General features: G+C 42.2%; 1 long non-coding RNA gene across 2 annotated transcripts in view; it reads left to right on the top strand.

Moving 5' to 3' along the window:
* Window positions 1-374: 374 nt before the first annotated feature.
* LOC113573998 overlaps window positions 375-23,058 on the top strand; it is a 36,780-nt gene continuing 14,096 nt past the window's right edge. For both annotated transcript variants that reach the window (XR_003410275.2, XR_003410274.2), the window contains exons 1-2: window positions 375-407; window positions 2,998-3,150. This is a non-coding gene — a long non-coding RNA (uncharacterized LOC113573998). The remainder of the gene's footprint in view (window positions 408-2,997; window positions 3,151-23,058) is intronic.

The raw sequence follows: 23,058 nt of genomic DNA, 5'->3' as shown, positions 1-23,058 counted from the left end.
GTTGCGAAAGAGCCAGACGCTCTGATATTTGGGATATTTCTGTAAACCCTCCAGAGACAGAACGTGCCCCAGAAAACGCTGAGGGCTGAGAAATATTACAAGAGCACCGCTGTTTATGCAGACCTCAGGTTCAGTGCAAGAAAACGGAAAAAACAAAACAAAACAGCAAAACACTTTAAAAGCTAAACCTTCACCTATTTACAGGACAACAATGTATAGGACAATGGAGGAAGTGGAATGGATGAGGTTAATGTTTAAAGAGGTTAACTGTGTTTACCACATTTTGTGTATCATTTTATGTTGATCGAGGTAACATGCACATCCCTGGTTAACTTGTTATTTATTTATTTTTGTCCGTTCTTTCTTTGGATCTCTTTTGATGGCCTACAGGCTGTCCGCTGCTGCAGGTAAGTAGCTTTAGCTCTGCTCTTAGAAATTCTGCAATTATTTTGCAATATTTATGTTGTCCCATTTAGCTTAAGAGAAGTATGTCGGAAACTGATTTTTTTTTTCTTTAAATGGCTATAACCTTGTGTTATACTGTTAAGTGCACTATTGTCACATATTAAACGTTACACATTGTAGAAGTGAATTATTTTATAAGGAACTAAACACTTTGTCTTAGAAAGAAAATTTACCTGGGCACTTGACTATACCATAACCACAGCCCTTTGTCTGGAATTACAAAAGTGTATTTTCATACCAAGGCCAGACACTGACATAAGGTGAACTACTTCCATTCATACACTTCAGTTATGGAGGTGAAAGGTGAAAGTACTTTCCAGAGACTTGAACCATAGAATCTGGCATCATTATGGTATCAAATGTCTGCTTTTAATAAGTAGTTGCAGTTGTTTCTTGAATACATTGACAGAGGAAGACTTGAAGGTCAGAGAGAAACATTGTGAGCAGAATCTTACACTATATTTGTATTTGTATATGTGTTTGGACTGTTAAAACAGTGTTCTGTGTTAAGCCTGCTGAAGTTTTCACTAGCAGACATTGAAAGAAAACCCAAAGTTTGGAGGGGCGGATTGTTTTAGCTATAAGCCATTTCTTGGCATGCACTTATCTTGCTATGAATTCCTTTTGATAATTTCTTTGTATTAATACTTGTGTGTTTTTACAATACAATATTGCATACGCTCAAAATCATGCAAGAGGCCTATTTTAAAATGAATTAGAGAGTTTCCTTAGCAAAAGTCATACGTCTACACAGCAGATCCTGACCCCTGGCATTACTTGCCAAAAGACGCATAACACCCGGCCCTTTAATGCTGAATGTGTGTAATCACTTTTGGTACCTGTTGGCCTTTTCTTCCCCCCACGTTAGCACCATGAGCATCACCAAAACCTTCCTGGATTTGTGACAGCCTCTCTAATTACCTCTGCTATTTATGGTGTTCAGGCAGTCTGCTACTGATTTCTCCATTATCTTGACAGTCAACAAACTGGTCCCATTAGAACGCCAGCGTGCGAAACCCGCCCGGGGCAGTCTTGGGCTTTGGTGACCACAAATCGCTTCTGCATTAAAAGTCACCGTGTAATAACTGCCTTCAGCTTTATCGCAAAAGCGCATGTTTTCGAGGGGCTGGGGGGGTGTATGGGTGGTCTCTTTGTGGTAGCTTTATTGATTGACCCACACACTCTCTGTTTTAAGAGTGGGTAGCTTTGAAGGTTCTGATGGAGAGCCCACATCCTTTTCGACTGGACCTCTGATCTGGTCTTACACACTGTGGTTGTTGCCGCATGTGAACGGGAACGCGAGGGCTGGTGAGGTGGCCCAGCACTGTGGGAACACTGGGAACCAGTCCTGCATTTTCCGCCCTATAAGCACATAGAAAGCATTCTGGGCTATAGAATTCTCTGGCTGTTGTAATCTACTCTAAATATAAAACTATACTGTACCTGTTGCAGATTGCTGGAACAGAATTTACAGATGGTTTTACATCTTTTGTAGCCTATATAAAAAATTACATTTTACTTTTTTTTTTTTTTTAGTTTTTTATGTCTTTTTGCCCCCATTTCTCATGTGTGTTTCTTCAAACATATAGATGATTAAAGGTAGAGAGTATCAGGTACATGGTTTACATTCAGCTGGTGTGCTGGGTGTTGTGGAGCTCCCGAATACACTGTGTACTGAGCAGCTGAAGTGGCAGTTCCCACACACTGACCTGGAAGAAATGTGGCTTTCCAGGTCAGGTCTGCACTGCGCCGAGGTCATCCTCATTAAGGAGGGTGCAGCCGCACACTGGGCCTTCAACCAGGACAGCATCTTTTTAATATCTACTTACCTATACGTAAATATGCCCTTCTGTGGCATAAGATAGTGAATACAGGACAAGTAAATGGCAAATGTCACACTGTTAGTGTAAGATTTTAAATATTCTAAGTGAAAAATATCCCACTCCGAATATCTGTATATACCATTTGCACATTTAGTCAGCATATTATACTGATCAATGTACCATTATGGTGTAGTATTTGAGATTGTGTATTGTGTGTATGTATGCATGCAAGTTGAAAAACAAAGGGACCAATGTGCTGCTGCTGCTAATAATAATAATAATAATAATAATAATAATAATAACATGAAGAAAAATTATAATAGCTCATTCATATTAAAGTTTTTCTAAATTATCTTGCCAGTACATTAATCATACTGAGGCAGATGTGTGATTAGTGTACCGGGTACTTTCACTCAAGTTTTAAGTTTAAATTTGTTTCCAAAAGAGATGGTGAGCAGTATGCAAAATTAGAACAAAGCATGAATACAAGTTTGTTATGCATCTTTTATTATGAGTAGCACAGTCCATAAATAAATGTACACGTGTACTGATACATAAATACATAATTGAGTAAGTTCATTTTAAGCATGTCAGAACAGCTGCTCTTACATGTCTCAGATAATTTTCACATCCACAATTTCCGTATGGCTTTAGAATTACCAAGTGTTTTACATTACCAAAGCTAAAAGAACCGTTTTTATTTTAACAGAAGCCACCCTAACCTCTGAAGTGCTAAAGCAAAGCTTCAGCGGAGTAAAATGTCAACGAGCTGGTGACCAGCATGCTTGTGAAGCATTAAGCTGAACACAAAGCTACTCGACAGCCCATGATGGTGTGGGGGAGATGGGACTTTAGAGGAAAGGTCAGTGCTTCTCCGCCATCGCGCATTTGCATGTCACTCGAAGGAATGACACGATAACCAATCGCTGCTTACCCAAAGCTGGAGCTCTGGCTCCAAGGGTAGCCAGAAGTGCTCAGGGTTGGCCGTGTGGGGTGGAGGGTGAGGGAGGTCAAACCTTTGACATTTGCTGTGACACCAACCTTCTATTTTTACACAGAGCCTTCTCTTGCCAATTACTTTTTTTCTCTCCCTTTTGCCCTGTATAGCGATATCAAGTTGCAAATGTCACTGATAGAATGGGCTGGACACATTGTGGGTGTGGGTGTGGGTGTATGTACGTATGGTAGTGGTTCTGTCCCCTTTTGCTAACCTCTGTCGCTACGATTTAGGCGTCCTTCTGTGTTATCAATTTGCCATCTGTGTGGTGCTCTATCCATCCAAACATAATCATCAAGCTAATTACCCTGACATTCCTGACAACGGAAGTGCTAAAGACAAACAGGCTAGTAAATATCAGGAAGGGTCATCCTGATATCTCAGTGCCACCACATCTAGTCAGGCCTCGGTAAGACTGACGAGAAGGGCCAAGGGGGCCCGGCTGATGCAAAGAACCTCTGGCCTTTCACTCTGCATCGTTTATGTCCTTGTGCAGTTTTCAGCACTTAGACCTTTTTTAAATAAATAAAAAAAGCAAATAAGGAACTAATATACAAATTATTAGGTGCTGCGAACAAAGCCGTTTCAAGGGAGCTAACGCATAGAAATTGAAATTTCTCTGCGGACAGGGTCTGAAATTTAAAGTGCCCCCTCCGGCTACAAGAAAAATTGCAGACTATAACTTTGCAACAACATTATGGTTAATAGAGCGTGTATAAAACGATGGCGTGGAAAACAGCAGCAGAGAGCACATCGTCCAGAGTCATGGTGCACAACACAAGCTTCGCAATCAGCTCACGCGGAGTTCCTGCCGGATTTGTCAGCCATACGTTTTGTTAATAGGTCAGGTAGTCGCAGAGCAGAAGTGCACACACATTAGTGGACATAAAATCCACCCTAGAGGCAATACGGCTCAGAGTGTTAGAAGTAAAAAAAAAAACAAAAAAAAAGATCTCAACTATTATGGGCAGAACCTGGGGGACTAACAGGTCGTGTGTTGTGGTACTGCTTTTAAAACTTAATAAAACCGTTAAGCGCTCCTCATCCCATCCCTGAAGCATCAACTTGTTTTATTACCTTTTCAAAAAAGTCAGGGTTTTTGTTTTCTTTTTAGGAAGGTAAATTCTTGAGAAGTCATGTGTTCAAATGCAGCTATAACTCTCCTGTCCCTCAGGGGATGGATGGTGATTTTGGTGACAGGCTAATTGTGGTCAATATTCAACAGGGTTTTGAGTGGCTCCCTATGGCATTAGTGACTGGAAACTATTGATTCTCACATCGTCACTACTGCATTGACTTGCTGTGCCACTGGAGGCTGTGGAAAGGGGCTCACTGATCCCTAAGATCAGTGTAACAGATTTGTTTTAATTATGTGTGCAAACAGCATGGAAATTGGATCGTTGACTGAAGCAGTACAACTGGAACGATAATAGCACTAATTGCTGTTGCTTTGCTTCTTCCTCAGATCAATAGTTAGAGATGCACTGTGTGTAGTGGTGGCCATACAGTAAATCGCCTGGGAAGCTGAATCAGACAGAAGTTAGTTGACTGGGTGTGAGCTGCTGAAGTGGTCAAATGAAGTGGTAAACTTCTTAAAATTAGAAATATGTTACATGCATGTTTCAACATCTATTGCTTACTTATGTTTATGCTGATTTATTGGTATTATTGTTGTTGTTATTGTTATTATTATTATTATTATTATTATTATGCATATTTTGCCTGAGCGGTGGTCCGTTTATGAATCAGATGGTAGTTGTTTCATAAGGTGCTTGGCTTTCTGTGGTGCCCTTTTTGCTCTCGTCTCTGACCGAGGCCCCCGCAATCCCCAGGCTTAGCCCAAAACGTTGCTAAACTACAAAACCCTGCGAAATAAACCACTCGGAGGATTAGAACAATTTAGAAAGCAGACCCCCTTCCTTTCAGATGTGCCTTCCCCACGCTGCAGCTATTTCTCTGCACCCAGCATGGGCTCTGCTTTGTGGCTTTTAATAACCTGCCTCTCCGAGTGCTACCCCCTGAGACACATTTCTCTCTCCCTCTCGTTATTTGCGCCAGTCTCTTTCTATACACCAGCAGCTGCATGAGGGAGACGCGAGGGTCTGAGCGGTGGAGGTGGCAAAAACTGCGGCAAATTTCTTCCAGTTGCTCAACACGATAATCCTCCTCCTCCTCCTCCTCCTCCAGCTCAAGCATTATATTGCAGTTTCATTGACTGGGAGGTGTTGTGTTGCTGTGGAATCAATAGCCAAGGGGATCCCAGCCCAACGATTAGGTTGTCAGTCAGGCCTGTGCGGAGGGTATCGGAGGGGAGGGAGGAAAGGCGGCGTAAATCCTGGAATACCAGGGGCCACCGGCACGAACAATCAGGAATGCTGGGAGCCGGTGACTGGTCCACGCCACCTGTTGTAGAAGGCAACATGTGCTGAGTGTATTAACCTTTCTGCTACTGGGGTTTAAGCGCTGGCCACTGCTCTGCCTGCACCCTGGCCTGGGTGAGATGTCACACATACACACACACACACACACACACACACACACACACACACGTGCACGGAGCTGAAGGGCCTCGGTACCTTTCAGCCAACCTGGTTTCTTACTCCATGCCTCGGGTGTTATGTAGCATCAAACATTTTAGGAACATTTAAAAACAGAATGTGTGCCAGTATTTCAGTGCCCTTTGAAACCTGGTAAATTGTGTTCAGAAATATTGTTATGGTTGAAAAACTTCTAACTTCTAAAACTTTAATAAAGACAGAGGTAGTAGGGAACAGTTATGCAGGTCAGATCATGCTAACTGGTATGCACGCTTGTTCTTTTCTCATTCGTGTTAGTATGGTTGTGATACTTTATTTTCCCCATTAAATAGTGTGCTAAAGCTAAAGGCCAAGCTGTTAATTGAACACTTGTGCACCACTGCTGCTACAAGACTTGTGCAGTTCCATGATTTAGGTGAGACACAGGTGCATGCTGGTAGGTGGCTCAAACATGAACTCCAGCACTTTGCCTTGCACCAGCATTTCGAGTTCAGGGTCATATTTGTTTTGGTGTATTAAATCAATTCTTCAGCGTCTCTTCCCAGGAGAGAGCAAGGCCTTGTCTTATTTCAGCAAGTACTAAAGGAAGAGTAATTGTATACTATTTGTATATGTGAGTCAGAAGCACAGGGAATTTAGTCAGAGCAAATCAGTGACCTTTGGGAAATGTTTGGCCCTCATCCCAGAGTTGACGCACAGTTTATCATCAATAGAAAGTAATTTGATATGTAGAAGATTCATACTGTGTAGATAAAGACTCTTCTATATAACACATGTCCCATAATGTCTTCTATTCTTGGCTTAGTGTCAGAGTTGGATCTGTATCATGGCTTTGTTGTGTATGTATTTAGGTTGTGTTAGTTGTTAAACCAGATTAGATCATTTTTAGAACTAAAGTACATATAAATTAACTGGTATTAGCACACACCTTTTATCTCAGTAAAAGTTTGTTTCAAGAGGTTGACTGGAAATTACAAAAATATTGGAACATTACATTTCTTATTATTTTAACCATACAAAAGTAAAAAGTAAAAAGTAAAAAAATCGGATTCAAAAAAATGCGAGCTTCGTGTTTAGATATGTTAACCTGGTTAGCATAAGTGGGAAGTTATTTTCAAATTACAGTGTATGAGGTGACTGTTCCCATTCAGTGTAAATTGCCCTGAGCTACATTGTGATGATCATTTCATTACAAAGCAGTTGGGAAGATCACAGACACTTGTAAGTCTATTGGTGTTACATATATGGTCATCTGAAAAGCCTAATGTCTTCACTGTATCCTTATTAATAAATTAGTCTTTAATTGAGTAAATCTTTACCCCATAGGGCTGCATGTGTGTGTTTCTGTTTTCTTGTGTTTGTGTGTGTTTATATACATTTATGTTTGTGTGTTTGTGTGTGTGTGTGTGTGTGTGTGTGTGTGTGTGTGTGTGTGTGTGTGTGTGTGTGTTTGTATTTTAGTCTGTATGCTGACCCACTACTTGCTGAACACAAGGCAGAGCTGGTTAAACCGGTTAAAGTTTTAGGTCTCCAGACAGTCCTGACCCAAGTCACTTAGCTTTACATCCATTACCTACTTATCATGTGACTCTAGGAACAAATGACAGCTGGTTCTGATTATGCTCACACAGTGCACTGCTGTATTGTACTGTGTTGCCCTTTTAAAGGTCTCAGGTAAGCATGATGCAGCAGGCTGTATGTGTGTGTGTGTGTGTGTGTGTGTGTGTGTGTGTGTGTGTGTGTGTGTGTGTGTGTGTGTGAGTGCGTCGCTGCCCGCACACATCTGTCCTTTAAAGCCTGGGCGAGAGCGTTCGGAGCGTTGTGTGAGAGGACGCCCAGCTGGCTGGCTGTTGGAGCTAATGAGCAGGGACGTGCTCTGGGTTGGCTGAGTGTGGGGACAAGCTGCACAGTCAGGCCTGCTGCTTGGAATCACTCGGAGTTGCTGTCATCAGCACAGCTCGATGAAGGTCCAGCTTAGACCCAGTGCTAAAAGGAGGGGGTGGAGGGAGAGAGCCACGCAGGAAGTGCAGGCCAGCTGCTGCCAAGCTGTCATCGAGAGGACGGCATGTTGCTGGGGTGAGGGAAGAGTAAGGGCATTGCTGCAGGAGCAATAGGAGTCAAGGGCAGGGTGGAGCGTCCTCGGTGTGTGTGTGTGTGTGTGTGTGTGTGTGTGAGTGAGTGTAACAGGAGAGATATAATGTGTTTCAGAGTGGGTTAATTGTTTGTGCTGGACAGAAGGGTGTCATTTTTGTCTTTGTTTCTGTTTCTCAGTCAGAAGGACAGTGAAGAGGATCAGCAGTAATACAACCATATCCCAGCTCTGCCTGCTCACTCTCAGTTTAGAGTCTTACGATGAGGTTCTGGCTGTCAGCATAGATTGGTTTTGGGGTTTTCTTGGGGTTTTTTTTTGTGGGGGGGGGGGGGGGGGGAATTAAAAAAATTTTGTTTTGTCACCACTTTCCAAAGACTGGAGAGTGTGTACTTGTTTAGGTCACGACGACCCTTTAGTCTGTCTTCAGAGAAACACTCCAAACTCCATGATCTTTCCATGACCACAAAGCCAAAAGTGTCAGTTTTGTGTACACAACAAAAAAATCTGGATTTCTAGAGACCTTCCACTCACCCATGACTGCGTTAGATGCTATTTAATATCAACATTTGCCAAAAGAAGTTAAAAAAAAAAAAATCAGGCTCTGCTAAATGTCAAAGCTCTACTGATTTTTAAATTTAGGATGTTCTATAAACTGGTAACTATGTGGTCCTGTCTAGGGTTCTGAACAGTTTATCCAGAATAGCCATTTTTGTGTGTGTGTGTGGGGGGGGGGGGGTACGCAAGTCTTATACACCCCTTATGATGTGTCAGGCCAGAGCCATGCTAGTCTCTTGAGGGTACTTAGGGGAAGGTCTGGGAGAATGTTTCAGGTTCCTGGGAGAGGAACGCTCCTCAAGAGGGAAAACACACCAACACGTTAAGTTATTAAGCCCCACTTTGGGTGGTGTGTGTGAAACAAGCTCCCACAAGAGCTGGTGAGAATCCCTTAACTCGCATTACTCCGCCCCCTGGCTTTGTCCCCCATTCACGACTGGGTTAGAAGGGTCACTCTCTCCATGTGGATAGGTCCTCTGGCCCAATTACACCGCTACAGTGCTCAATTAGTTCCAATCTCCCCACACCCACCCCCTTTTAAAGGTGACATTGCAAACAGGGCTTTACATTTTTCAAGGTTTAAAGAAAAGTAAGGGGACCTCAAAAGTAAGATGAAATTAGGGGTATAAATGGCAACTCAAGCAAAAGCATTTTCACTGAAGTACTTGTTCAAATATTCTGAGGATTTGCTTTAAAATGAGAGGGAATGCATGCCAAACAATAGAGGAGGACTTTTTTTTTTTTTTTTTGTATTAGTTAAAATTGTAGAAATGTGTTTTTGTAGTATGGCAGTATAGCATGGTGATTTATAACAGATGGTTGGGAGTTTATGAAAGGGAGAATAATGAGCCATATTTTGTGAGTGTAAATTCAAGGCCACCCAAACAGCTCTGCTGTGGATGCGGATGTGGAGTATGACGGATCTGAGCTGGAAACGGAGGAAACAGAAAGCAGAGCTGACTTGGGCAAAGACAATGATGGTGCACTACGTTTGAACAGAAAAGCTCTAGCAGTAATGGTGTTTCAAACTGGCCTACTGTGCAGTTTACAGAAGCTTTGCGAGTCAAAATAGAAAGTTTTAATTAATCAGGGAAAAATACAAATAATCACATCAATAAATTATTTTGCTTTCAGTATCTTGTATTGGCAAATATAAAAGTGTGATACATTTTCCCAAATAAAGTATTAACACTTTAGCATAGTATGCACGTTATATGGTAATCCTATCACAGTAATTTCTGACTCTGAATCGATTGATTATATGAAATAAATGCTTATTTCAACCACTTGTTCCCAATTTTGTTATTTATTTCCTGCATATATATGAAAAAAAAATTACAGAATTCCTGTGACTGTAATGTCAGGGAGCTTTTGGGTCACTTCCTGATGCCTGGTGTAAGTAGGCTGTCCAGGTATCTCTGTGCGCCAAGGTCACATTTCATCTCCAGGTGCTCAATTAAAAGGGGCATTAATCTTGTTTATACAATAGAACAGCAATATGGAGCGAGGTAGTAAATTTATTGTCGTTAAACAGTGGGAGGCTTCTAGGTCCTGGCAACGTGCCCAGCAGATGCCTGATCTCGTGCGGGCATGTGCAAGTAAAAAGGACCCAGGACTCACCCCTGCATGACTCTAGACAGGCAAGCAAGCAGGCAGAGGCCAGGCACTCTGTCCCTCCCTACCTCTACAATGCATGCTTTTGGAGGTATATTTAGTAGGCAGAGGTGTCGGCTGCTACGGAAAGTGTCTGTACTGCTTTATGACGTGGGACCAGTGGCTGGGGACCAAGTTCACTGAGCAGAATTAAATGCATGCACACACGTTTACAAGTAATCACATTTGTCTACACACATTCACACACACACACACACAGTAAGGTCTTAAAAACTACACTACCCTTCTGACTGAGAGGTTGCCAGAACTGGGAGTGCTTCCCAGCCTCTCATATAGCTGCAGCATTTAACTGAGCTCTTACCAAATCTGGCACACTCTAAACCCTTCCACAAGGTGATATTAAATGCACCTTTCTCTTGTTAACTATTATTAAATTGTATTATGGTATTCAAGTCCCAGACACTGAATTATTGGTGCTGAACATGCTGTCTTTTATCAAGAGCAGTTGGACTTAATGGCAGGCCGAGTCTGGGGTGATCTCAGGCGAGATTCAGCTTAAGTAAAAACACTCAAGATCAAATTACTGGAGATCTGTCATGATCATTATCATCAAATTCAGTACTGTTTTACTACATTCTAAACAATGAACCTGATACATTTGACTATCTTTTGTTCTTTGTTTGCATGTTATTGTGGCTCGCTTCTCGTGAGCATGACCCATCAACATTACCCCGAACAACACGTATTGGGACGATGGGGCTTTCTTCAACCATGCACCACATATTCTTACACGCATGACACTGAAGGCTGCATTCTTTCCAGGCTTTAGCCAGCTCAGCGTTCTGTGTGCCAAAGGTTAATGTCTCATCACCACAATCAGAGCATGCTGCTCTCGCTGCCTTACCTGCGGCTTGTTCGTTTCCCATTGGTACATAACCTGGTAAGACTGCACATCCTGCGTTCCTCTTTAAAGAGCGTGTGTGTAAAGACTTGCGGTAATTGTGGTATGGTAACTGTTGTAATTGTGGTATGGTAACTGAAGTCTATTTAGTAAATAAGTGTTCCCATTAATACCTTTTACTTGAAGCTTGATTCTTTATGTGAGCAACTGTCATACTTATTATGCAGTAAACAGAGTGGATTTCTCACTAAATATTTAATTTATAATGCCAAACCTCTCTACCAATATGGTAAAGGAACTCTTTGCACAACATTCTAGGAGTTTTTGCCACACTAGCTATACTTTTGCTTTATCTATATAGCAATGTATTGCATTTTTAGATCTTTTTTTCTGTGCAAAGGAATACACTATGCTTTACTGGGGTCCCTACCCCTAACTCCAACACCCAAGTCTTCACTCTCCACCATAAACAAGGTGTTATTTCATAAATGAAGGCACTGTTTATCCCCTACACCCTCTGTTTCCAAAACATTAAAGGAATTCAAAAAATGTTTTTATATCCTCGCACTGATTCATACTCATTTGCACTCATTGGCGTTAGAGTTTTGTGGGATTTTAAGTATCTTCGACTTTGTTATTTATGGGAGAAGGGTTCTTCAGTTTACTAGAGTATCAAATATTTTTTAGTGGGGCCATTAATATTTTGTATAGACTAGCACTGCTGTCTGCAAGTACAGGTAGGGAAAGTTTCCTCTTGATTTGTAATTGTGGAAGCATATGTCCCTCGGATACGCTCTATAACAGGTGCCTAACTGCCTCCATATTACAGCTGTCACTGTTATTCTTATAGGAGTGGCATGCATTTAACCCAGAATCAGAGCCTGTAATTTGTGGCTGATGGTGCACTTTGAGATGGAGCCGATCTCCGTGCTCCGGGCGCCTAGGTGCAGGACTTGATTAGGCCAAATTACATATGGGAGCTACTGCGGTAACCACAGCTCAGCTTGGGGAGAGGGAGAGGGAGAGAGAGAGAGAGAGAGAGAGAGAGAGAGAGAGAGAGAGAGAGAGAGAGAGAGAGAGAGAGAGAGAGAGAGAGAGAGAGAGAGAGAGAGAGAGAGAGAGCAAGCGAGAGCGAGCAAGCCACGGGTAGAGGAAGAGAGGGTTTGGGGTGGGGTGAAGGAAGGGGGTGTTGGAGCTATGAACAGTGTGTGCTGCTCTGGGGAATATGATTTACACACGTAGTCACGCTAACAATCAATTTGGTGCCTTGAAAACATTTAAATCTTAGATGAACCCTCATGCTTTGAGTAATTATTTCCCGCAACATGTTATATGTGTTCAAAACTGAATACAGATTTTTAAATCAATTTATTTATTCGAATCGTTTCCCACTTGTACTATGCAGAGCACTTAGCGGGCTGCGTTCGCAGTGGTTAGCGATCCGTACCGCCGTCTTCCTGATGTTCGGCGCAGCACTCCACTCCCTGATGAAGTGGTGGCGGTGAGGGGAACAACTGTTCTGAATCATAACTCTGGCCCCAGCTCCCCGTCTTATCTGTGCAACAAGTGGACTGGAAAGCCAGAGGGTGAGGCCAGCGGATCTTATCAGGCCTCTGCTGCACTGCAGAGGGGAGAGAGGACAGAGGTTAAGGAGAGCCCATCCACGGGCTGCTTCTAGGCATGAGCCATGCTGTTTGCCCTGCCACGCATCACTGGTAGCAACATGTGGTCATATTGATACCAGCACGGGGGTAATTTGTCTCCCAGCTAATATAAAAGGGGCTAATGTTCCTCTCGTGTGTCCGGAGTCTGTGCATGTGTGTGAGCGTGTGTTAGTAAGCTTTGAAAACAGCTGTACAGGTCGTTGCACTGATTTGTATTGATGTCATGTATTTATTTTTGGTTTGCTGTACTAACACATACTCGTTGTCAAACGCAGAGCTTCTCTGGATACTTTTGAGTGAGTTGAGTAAGGAGCAAATGATGAGATACATATTTGAGGTGCAGAAGCCACACAGAACATATAGAGTGTATTACAAAGTACTTAACGTCACTATAATAATATGAGGAAGGCTAACTGAATAACATTAAATACACTAAAACTAAGACAAACTAAATCATTTTAATAGTATGTTTTAATATGTCCATGCCCTAAATCATTCTTTCTTATGCTGTGGGTGTTATACTGTCAGCTGTAACATTAGCACATCAAAGTTTCCAACCAAAAACTATTGTTTTATTTGCCTTTTTTTTTAGCTTTGCCTCTATGGCCTATCACTAATATGCTGAGAGCAGAAAGTTTTAGGTCAAAGTCTGGGATTAAACTATTTTCAGTAATGGATCTCTATAAGTGGTTTATCTTAAGAAAAGGTTTAGTGTTATTAACTGCAAAGTTTGGTGAGAAAACTAAAAAAAAAAAAAGATTAAAGAAGACAAAATAAGTTTAATAAGTTTAATGTTTTGCATGCAATACCCCAAAGTCAGTACTTTTATGCTCACTTTATGCACCTCATTAATGAACTTGTGTGAAGAACTAAGTAGCTTTTGCACTGCATGTATAAGGTGCATTTTTCCTCATGTGCTTTACTGTTGCTAGCAGAGTATACTATCCTGAATTAAAATTGCCAATTGGGAATCAGATCCTATAAGGACATATACTGTATTTGGATAAAGGGTTGATTTCCCAAAGGATTAATTATATTCCAAACTACTGTGTAGTTTTGCAGTGTATTCTTTTGCACTTTATTGATTCGTGTTAAAGCTCTAGGGATAAGCACTGCTTTTGAGGAACTTACTCACACAAGGACACACACACATACACGCGCACACACACACCTTTCACACCCCAGCTCTTCTTGAGGAATTAGAGTAGAGACAAAGGAGTGAACATTCTTTAAGTCCCATTCGGTGGTGAATAGGAGCGTTTCACGTGTCAGTAGAGTGGTTTTTCCTATAGATTCATTAGCCTCTTCATTCCCTTTCCTCCAGCACCCTGATTGGGCCCCTCTCTCTCTCTCTCTCTCTCTCTCTCTCTCTCTCCCCCTTCTCTTTCTTTTTGTTTGCCATCTACAAGAGGTTTTTAGCACGAGCGGTGTTTGTAATTAGCTCTGAGTGCAGGGTTGGAGCATGTTGTGGTGGGTGTTTGTAGGTGTCTATGTTCTCACAGCGCCAAGTAAGCTGAACCAAAGGGGCCAGCCCTTATCCCTCACACACGGGGAGAACAACACACAAAACTCGGGGCCCAGATGTGTGGAAAAGGACCACTGGAAAATATTAGTGGGAATTAGATGTACCATGGTGTTTAGCTAAAAGAATGATACCTTTGTGTTGGTCAGATTTTAACCCTTGGGCCAGTGCCTCCACCATTAACTGTGTTAGGTGAGTTTTTATTCTCAGTGTAACTGTGGTAATGTGGTCCTGTTTGTATGCTTTTCTGGGTTTACAACATTGGTTTGGGAGGATGTATTGCAGGTTCATTAAATACAAACTGATTAATAAATGGGGTTTGTGGACCCTCAGTGCCCGCTAACTCTCCGCAGAACTCCTCCACAACTTCACGTCTTCTTGCACATATTCAACAAATTTCCATCGGCCCTCTCCGGGTCAGGGTTCTTCTGCCCTGGGAAAGCTGTGGGTGTTATTTCCAACCCCCTTTAAAAAAAAAAAAGATCCTTCTCTTGTTTTCTTCCCTCCTCTTCTTCTTTTTCCCTTCAGTGGAAATGCATTTACTGCTGTGCTGCTGGAGTCATCCATTATTGTGTCATGGCTCCAGTTCCAGTGTGCTCCACCAGTACAGCACAACAGCCTGTTTTAATTTCAGCCGGGGGAAGCCAGGCCGGCCGCTCCGATTGCCCCGCTCCTCCAGATGTGCCTTGATCAGGGGAAGTTGACTAAGCGCTTTGTGTCCTTTAAGACACTAATGTGATTATGTCACATATTTTCAGATGATTCCCATCGCTATCGGCCCTTGGTGTGCGGTCCGGCGCTCAAGGCGAGCTCTCAGGCCTGCTAGCTGGGGGATGTTTCTCTCAGTCAAGTCTGGTTCCTAGCCAACCGAAGGCAAACAGTGGGTTGTGTGTGTGTGTGTGTGTGTGTGTGTGTGTGTGTGTGTGTGTGTGTGTGTGTGTGTGTGTGTGTGTGAGAGAGAGAGAGAGAGAGAGAGAGAGAGAGAGAGAGAGAGAGAGAGAGAACTTCAAAAGATTTTAGTTTGTGAAAACTCATAACATTTTTCAATATATCTAAGTAAAACATTTTCACTAATTACTGAAATAATGAGATATCAAATTTGTTATATTTGTTTTATGACTGTGATATGCTCTTCTGACAATAATGAATTAGATTATAACATGAATTTCACTCTCTGTCAATGTTTATTCAACTTACTTCACTCTCTGTGATCAGAAGGGACTGAATCCTTCCCTGTCATAGTGCTCACTAAATATTTTTTTTGTGAATGAGAATACATTAAATGAATGGCTATGGCAGCTGACTGAATGCACTGCTAGATACTGACTTCTTATCTGCACTGTGTACATGTAAAACAATGCATTTGCCCATCTGAGGTAGGAGTCTTATAATTACGTTGATAAAAGGTTTAGTGTGGTGTTTTCTGTTTGGGTCTTGTGTTTGAGATCAGGTGTTTGAGATCAGTGTATTAAGGTTAAAATAGTATCCTACAGCTATGAAAGATGATTGCAACTTTATTATAATTATTTTGTTCTGATTTTCTGGAATATTCTGTTAGCACTATTTTTTCCCATATTTCAGAGGTCTCTGCCACAGGTACCAGTAAAATTGTGTAAAAAGCATATTTTAAACACTGCAGACATTTAACATTGAAGGTTAGAAAAGGAGCATGTGATTTTCTAATCATGGATAATGGATTACCTATTTACATGTGTGTGTGGGTGGGTGTGTGCGCGTGCGTGTGCATGATAGTGTGTGCTCTAAAGCTATTAATGCATGTGGTGCCTTTATCATTCGTATCAAAATATATAAATATTGTCTTAAATACACAAAATATTTTATTTGATTTGCATTTTAGTTTCTGTTTGTTTTGCAAGTTGTTGGAGCTCATTCCCCGTGAATGATGGATTCCAACATCTAAGTGAAGCTGTTCAAGTATTTTATTATACTATCTTTTTTATTAGCATATTTTGCTTTTTTGCTTTTTTGCTTTGTAACTTTGTAACTTATGGACCTGTAACAAAATTTACAATTCAAAAATTCAATATATGAGAATAAACTATAAACCATTACATATAGAACCTACATGGCCAAAATTAAATCTGTCAGAAATTGTTTGATTCGCATATGAAAGCACCACCCAAAAGGGCCACCAACCAAGCTGATCATTATCGCTTTACTGGGAGACTCACAGCCCACTCTGTCTATATAATTATAATTATTTGGGGAATTCCACTTAGACCTAATACAAAAGCAGGAAGAGCAACATAGACTGTTAAATAACCAACTTCAGTGGGACAGAAGAGAAGCTGTGTTGCTGGTCTGTATCTTATCATGGGTAGTCTACATCCCCAAATCTCTGCACAGACCCTTCAAGGCTCTAAAGGATTTAAGCGTGTCGGGTCCGCATTCACAAAGTGACGCATCAGTTAATATGTTTAATTTACCATTACCACTTATACTGTATGTCTCCCGAATTTGAAGGAGACTTATTCTTTTGTGTGGAAGGTGCATTTTGGAGAACAGCAAGCACCCACAGCCTTTACAAAGCAACCTTGTGACTGTTTTGAAGGTTTGTTCCTCCTCCTCTGAGTCCTATTTAAAACAGTCCCTGAACTTCCCCCTCTTACCCATCTATTCTCTGGGACAGCAGGAGCTGCTCTCAACATTTAATTGCGTTTCTCCATTTATGAATGCAACCATGGTGTGTAAAACAACCAGAAATAAGGAGCTAGATTCATGTGCAATGCGGCAAAGGACCATGCTGCTCCTTACCCCGAGACATCTCACTTTGTTGGACCACATTGTGTGAAACAAGTGCCTGTCTCTCAAGGTTTGTTACTGTAGGCCTTGAGAAGGGGGCTTGTTTTTGAACTGTTTTGTGAATTCGCTCTGAGTCGATCCACTCTGTCCCACTCTTTATCTATATCCAACTCTGGAAAAACTTAGGCGACCACTCTAAAATGATCAGCTTCTCTGCTTTTACTATTTATAGGTATGGGTTTGAGTAAAATGAACATTTATATTTTGTTCCATAAAGAACTGACAGTGACAGTGGTCAAATAACAAAAAAGATTAAATGTTTTCCGACCTTGAATAATGCAATGAACATAAGTTAATTTTCATTTATAATCAACATAGTACTAATGTTTCATCTTAGAAAGAGTTTATAAATCAGTATTTGGTGGAATAAACCAGTCTTTCACACTGCTCATTAAATAAGCTTCAGGTGATTATCTGTAATCAGTGCCTCGTTAAGTACAATTAAGTTTGCCTGTGTTGGAAATCAACAGACGTTGGAATGGAACTGCCATGCATATAGACATGAAATTTTGACTTGATCTCTTCACTGCACTTTTCCTAATCAATCCTTCAGTAAATGCTTACTATGTTTACCATTACTGTTAACTGACCACCCACTTTTCTTCAGAGAATTTCTTTATCTACTTTTTATTTATTATTATTATGTTGGTGATGTTGTGGTTGTTGTTGTTGGTGGTGGTGGTGGTGAACATTTGCAAAGTAAACAATACACTCTCATGACGTTTATGTTATCTTGTCTCTGAGCATCTGTACACATCATACGGTCATCACAGGCTAAGGTTCATGCCACATGGCTCTGTCAACAGCAGAGTGGCACAGGTCAATGTCCATAACTAAGGTCATTCTCCTTTAAAGTGAGACTTCACTAAACACAACATTGCTCATATTACATGAAGGCTATTTGGATCAATTTTCATTATGACAATAAGAATTTGCTACCTGGACATCATTTACATACCATTCATTGTTGGGCGCATTAGTCATGTGGACGATTGCAGTTTAAGTGCAATCACTTGCTTATTTGCTCTGACCTACTGATAATAGGTTAATAAAAGGCATCAACTAAGCATCATCTGCCTAAACCCATCACGGTACTTAGATCAAGCTGGTAGTGAGGGACATAAATATAAATAAATATGCAAAACATATCCATTATTATTCAGTTCCTTGGGTATGGCTCTATGAGACCCTGTCAAAAGAGAACAGAGCAGCCTGGTCTGGGGGCAGAGCTTGAGCTGCCTGAGTGTGTGATTAGGAAGGAGAGGATAGGGCACGCCGTGTTTCTGCCAGAGAGCGGGGAGGAATCTACATGGGTGACTGGATAAGCACAATTCGCTGGCCTGGGCCAGCACTAGATCGCAAGGTCTCCACACGTGTGTCATGGAGACACTGGGATTACAGCCGCGTGCGTTTCTGAACTCCGCATTGCCACAAACTGGATAATCCAGCCAGAGATGGTTTGTTAAATGCAAAAGCCACTTTCTGGGTTCATCAGCATTGGGAGCAGATTAGCGGCTGCTAGTGGATCTCATATGCACTGGTCAGAGGCCATCCCAGAAGGGCTTAAAGGATTAATGTGCAGTGAATTTTCTCTCTCAACACTACCGCACTACAGATATTCATTCAAACTCACAGGATCAGATCAGATGGAGTGCTCCAGACCAAATGGCTGGGCACAGTCCAGTACAGTAACAAATCTGTGTCATTAAGACTGGATTCTTTATATCAGTAGCATTTGAGGATAATTATACTACTGCCACATGTCCACACAGATGCAGTGGGAGGGCGAGTCCTGCCTCTACTCATTACAGCTCTGACAGGGGTCTTGGCAGCATTATGGTCTTCAATCCCCTGCAGTGGGGCTCGTCATAGAGCTTTGATATACTTCTCTGCTGTGACTAGCACAGCCTGAGAGAGACATCAACTCTCCCCAGGACACTGAGTCTGATCTCCAGTCAGTGCCAACGTCTAGAGCTGCTTGCGTTGCGGTTATTACCTTTAGTCAGCGGTAGCTTTCTTAGAAAGTGCCGTGATCACATGGGTAAGAGACTGAAGGATCGAAAAGGGGGCGCATGGGGTGAGGAACAGGGAGAGAATGGGGTCGGAGGCTAAGTCCCTGTTTAAAGACACCATGAGCACTGCTGCATCAACAGACAGGCCATTTGAGCGCAGGGCTCTGAGATGAGATGTAATTTCCCCATCTGCTTTATGGCCAGTTGCGATCCCTGGGCTCTTGTCAACGGAGAGCCCACAGTAAAGATATCATCAGTAATAGAAGGAGGACTCTGGCAATACTCGGGGCCTTAAAAGGCACTGCTTTTGGCTCTCCTCGCTGGAATGGCTTAAGCTACAGTGAGAGCAAGGGTCACAAGTAAACCGTTTGCAAACACTATATCGGATTGCACACATTAAGTGGTTTAAAAGTGAGCTCAGATGTACAATTAGATATATGTGACGTCTGTCATAATAGCTCCCTGATATTCTGTTCACCTTAATTATTTTTTGAAATGGGGAATCTTGACATGGAGTATGGCCTTCCTGGGACCCTGGCTGCAGTTTGTGTGTTCATTAACCATGTGTGTGAGAGGTGAACCAATTTATAACACACGGCCCTAAGAGCCATGAAGCCAGCATCCTCCCTTGAAGTTTCATTAAAATCCCACAGTATACACTAAACTTTATGGAAGATTACTGTCGCTCATTTCTAATCAAATCCATTAAGTTTCTCTGAAATCAATAGTTAAAGTAGCAGCTGATGAAAAGCTTGGTGTTTGGCATACCAGGGTGTACCCTCTTATAGTTTTGCACAAACGTTTATGAGTCTGAATATTTGGATCATGCTCTTGCAATTGTGTAAATGGGCAGTGTAGACTGGCTGAAACGCCTCTGTCATGAGAGGCCACTCTTTTTTCTTTTCACCCATTAGGACTGAGCAGAACTTTGGCATGTGCAATGACTTATGAATGCCCTGTTAAGTCGAATATGTACTGAACAGCATGGGATCTGGCCTGGTCCATACCGGTGGAGTTCTAATATGAAACATTAGCTTGGCTCCAAAACAGGATCCAGACACATGTTATTGTTTGTTGCCAAACGGCCCTTTAATTGAGTACAACAGTAAATCTGAGGTTGAATAATTGGCACGCTATTAGGACCATGTGTTTGCGTCCCACGTCAAAAGTTTGGATGGGTTAGCTTTGCTGTCACTGCCTGTGCTATTTGTGTTTAATGGATTTGTTATTTTGACAATTGCAGTATAAATGGATCTGAAGTTCTTGGAATACGAGAAAAAAATTCTGGAAACCCAATTTATGTTGAGCAAGTTTGGGACTATTTTTATTCACTTCGTTGTACAATTATGCATACACATTTCACTCCATTACTTTGGGTTTTGTTTTTAAACATAGCAAACCACTTCTGTTTATGTTTCCATGGTAGATTTCCCAGTATCTCACAGTACATCAGACTAAGGAGGTTCTGCATGTTCAATTAGTTTTTATCACTTGCCTGGCATTTTGGACAAGCCAAGGATGTAAGCACGATCTTTCTGGCACTTGTCATCCTCTTGTGTTTTCTCAAAGCTCAGCACCCAGACCAAAGACAGATAAAGAAGTCAGCTGTTCTCAGATTATTTCACAGCGAGTGAATATGTGCCGTATTTGCACAGGTGACCTCATTTTCAGCCTTTCAGGCATCTTCCTGGAATTTGCCCCCATCCTGGTCTCAGTTTGTCTCATCTCCCAGATCTGGGGCCATGCTTTCCCTTTCCTGTTTCTCTCACATTACGTTTCTGCTTGAGCTACTCTCGGTTTCTAGCTTGTTTTCCTACCCCACCAAATCTACCCTCCCCCAATAATGCTTCATTATTGGTTCTTCGTAATATGTTCTGTTTGGCCATAATCTTGATCTTGTCCTCTTCAGTTTTCCTCTAGTTTTCTTACTCCCTTGTTTTGTGGCTCATATCCCAGTGACCGTCTTCCCCCAGGGGTTTTTGTTCCTCCTCCACATTCTGCTAAGGCAGACCCTACACCACCCTCCCCCTGCCATTACAGCTATCCTGCTTAGCGAACCCAGCTGTTTATCTTTTTCTTTCTCTCTCTCTCTCTCTCTCTCTCTCTCTCTCTCTCTCTCTCTCTCTCTCTCTTTCTGTGTGTCTCAGGCATTCATATGTGTGGGATAAACTTACGACAATAAAAATCTTCAGGCTGGATGACTCTTTGTGCGGGTTGCGTATCCAGCTGTGTCTACTCAGCTATGATACACTTCACTTGTAAAACATGCTCATTAGTTACTCAACACTCCTCATGCTGGCCGACAAGGAGTTCCTGATGACAGTTTTCCCCACCCATCTCCCTCCCACACCCGTCCTCCGACCTCCCACCATCGGCTCCCTCTCTCTCTCTCTCTCTCTCTCTCTCTCTCTCTCTCTCTCTCTCCCTCTTCATGTTCCAGCTCATCCTCCACTCCTGCTACAGCTCAAAAACGAAAGGGAAAAAAAGTTTGGTTTAGACCTTCTGTTCCTAGCATGCCAAGTCAATTTAGTAGAGAGCCTTAACGATAGAATTAGACAGTAATCCCCCTTGAGCTTGCACCGTGCCTTTGACATCATGGAAAGAGTTCTGCCTGGTGCTGCTTAACTGTTTCACTGACACTTTGGATACCAGCTGGATGCTTTGCACAGGGCGCTGCAGTTTAAGAAGCATGGGTGCCTTTCCATGCCCCATTAAGGCAAAAAAGGCCCTCATTAACAGTATTGATCTTGTGGCTCTTGGAAATGTTCCAAGATTATGTGGACTATGACTAGACCTCGGTAGGTGTATTTGAGTGCCACCAGATTCTTTTTACCATAGTATATTAGTTACAATGCCATAGTTACCATGGAAGTACAATGACCATGGTAGTACAATGTCCGTTAGGTTGCATGAGTTTTTAAAACCTTTGGTCCTAACACAGCTGAACCTGTAAATTCCAGCTTGTTGAAACCAGTAAGGAAACAACAAATCTGGTTCCATAGGCTGTCTGAAAAAAAAGCCCTTCAATATATCCAATTATTACCAATGCATTAGCTCACAGTACTTGTTTCTTCGGTCTTGCCTGCTGAGAATTTGTTGAAGTCAAAGCCCAGTTAAAGTCTGCAATGATACTGCAAGCATCCCAGAATGAGAATGCGTCCTTTGGTGTGACATTGAGTCAACCAAGGACACCAGTGCAATGCATCACCCAGCACGTGCCTAACATAGCCATCAACATATGACTGGCCTTTCACACCTCTGCAGGTGTCCTCTCAACTTGGACCTTGTTTGTCAATAGCATAAAAATTGCCAAAGATTAGAGAGGGTTGGTTTTTCAAACCTGGGCTAGTTCAAAGACTGGTCTAGGAGTTGAAGGTAGATTCCTTTCAGGCATATAGAAAACAGTGTCGGGTACCTTTCAATAATTTTGTTGGACTACAGTAAGCCTGGTTCTTTGATTAGCTAATGTGTGTTGTTGACTTCATTCTTTTTTCTTTTTTCACTTTTAAATCCTTTAACATTTGAAATTGACTCTTAGATATTAATTAAATTTACTCTTAGATATCTAAGTACCAAGTGAAAACATCTTCTGCATTAGACATCATACTTTTTTAGTGCATGACCATAACTCGGTTAGACTGGAGTGGGCTGAATTCCTACCTCTGACAGAGTGCTGGACTATACACTGAGGTTTCACACCTCCCCCCAGTTCCATCTCAGGAATGCAAATGCCGTGGGCTCTGGACAGAATGTGATTTATCCCCCTCATCTATCCTCGCACACATCTGCCTTTGCCCTTGTGTGTGCCTGTTGCTCATTCCTCCCTCTCTTTCCTCCAGCCCGTGGCTCACTCATTCTCCCAGGAGGCTAGACAGGGATACTCCCCACCTCCCCCCTGCCTTCAGAGGCCTTGCCCAGGGCAGTGCGACCGCCACCGCTGACCCTCCAGCCGCCCACCCGCTGCTCTCCGTCATGCAGCAGGGGTCAGGTGGGACAGCGCCAGGGCCAGGGGTCCTTGCTCCCAGAGGAGAGCAACTCCGGGTAGGCACGCTG

The sequence above is a fragment of the Electrophorus electricus genome, chromosome 4 (genome assembly GCF_013358815.1).
Source record: "Electrophorus electricus isolate fEleEle1 chromosome 4, fEleEle1.pri, whole genome shotgun sequence".
Taxonomy (NCBI): domain Eukaryota; kingdom Metazoa; phylum Chordata; class Actinopteri; order Gymnotiformes; family Gymnotidae; genus Electrophorus; species Electrophorus electricus.
Note: the sequence above shows the minus strand (reverse complement) of the source record. Positions and strands in the feature narration are given on the sequence as shown.